We start from the raw sequence: 1,644 nt of genomic DNA, 5'->3' as shown, positions 1-1,644 counted from the left end.
TGTCACACAGGCAGAGATACCTGACCAGCTATCTGGGCAGTTCTTAGTCCTGTTGGGATGACACACAAAGTTCAACAGCAACTATTATCTACGACTCCTTTTGAAATATTTTATGCATGCCCCACTAAAATATCCCTTTGTTCCCTTCCAGGACTGATGGAAATCCTGGCAGAGATGATTCCTGGATAAGCAGTTGGCATGGTGTTGATCTTAAGGATTCGAGGACAAAGACCACTGACCCAAATCATCGTGGCCAAATTAGTTAAAACCAGCAATTAAAGCAAACTTTAAAAAGTTCATATGCATGGGCTGTCTCCCCCTAAGGGCAGGTTCAAGAGATCAGCATTGGATGTGAAGAAGACAAAGTTTTTACAGCTTGGGGGAAGGGGTCTCCAAACAACCTGCAGAACATAAGCATAACAAGGTAGTCCTGAAACAAAGACATGATTGCAAGGTGGTCATAACAAGGTAGTCATAACAATAGGTAGTCATAACAAGGTAGCCATAGCAACCTTTGAAACAAAGCTAGGGAAATAACAAATTATCTATCTATCTATCTATCTATCTATCTATCTATCTATCTATCTGTTTGTTTTTTTGAGACAGAACTTCTCTGTGTAGCTTTGAAGCCTGTCCTGGAACTCACTCTGTAAACCAGACTGGTTTCAAACTCACAGACATCTGCCTACCTCTGCTTCCCAAGTGCTGGGATTAAAAGCGTGTGCCACCACTGCCCAGCTTATAATAACTTTTTGAAACAAAGACATGGTTGCTATTTCTTGGAACAGGCAGTAGAGAACCATTTGTAGTTCAGGTTACAGATGCGGCATAGTCCAATGCTTGAGTAACAGAGGTTTGGTCATGAGCAGGAATATGTCTAGTTTGTCTTTTCTCTAAGATTATTTTCAAGACTAAGTGAATGTAGTGACATTTCCTACAAGAGTGTTTCTTTGATGATGAACAGTGATGTGGAACCATAAACCAAATAAACCCTGTCTTCCCCAAGCTTCTTTGGCCATGGTGTCTCATTATAGCAATGACAAGACTGACTAAGACACTGGCTTACTACAATTATTTTATACTCTACTATATTGCTGGAATCCCCCATTGTAGAAATTTTACAGGTTTGTTTGCTTGTTCCTGATTCTGGTGAAAGAATATTACCAGTTGTTATTAACTAAGACACTAGCTGTAGTATATACAAAATGTGTATGACATAACATATATTTACATATACATACATATATTTATAACATAGATCAGCAGTTCTTACCTGTGGGTTGTGACCCCTTTGAGGGTGAACAAACCTTTCAGTGGGGTTGCATATCAGATATTTACATTCCAATGCATAACAGTAGCAAAATTACAGTTACAAAGTAGCAATGAAATAATTTTATTTCAGGGTCACCTTAACATAGGAACTATATTAAAAGGTCACAGCATTAGAAAGGCTGAGAACCACTGACATAGATAAATGTAAGATATGTGATATATATTTGTATGTGCTTTTTTTTAAGCCATACATCCATTGATATACTAATTTTTTATTAACATGATGAATTATAGTCATGCTGGGTCCAGGGGTAGGTTGATCCCAAATTTCCTGAGAAACTGCCACACTGCTTTCCAAAGTGGTTGCACAAG

Source organism: Microtus ochrogaster, chromosome 2 (assembly GCF_000317375.1).
Source record: "Microtus ochrogaster isolate Prairie Vole_2 chromosome 2, MicOch1.0, whole genome shotgun sequence".
NCBI classification, from domain to species: Eukaryota; Metazoa; Chordata; class Mammalia; order Rodentia; family Cricetidae; genus Microtus; species Microtus ochrogaster.
Note: the sequence above shows the minus strand (reverse complement) of the source record.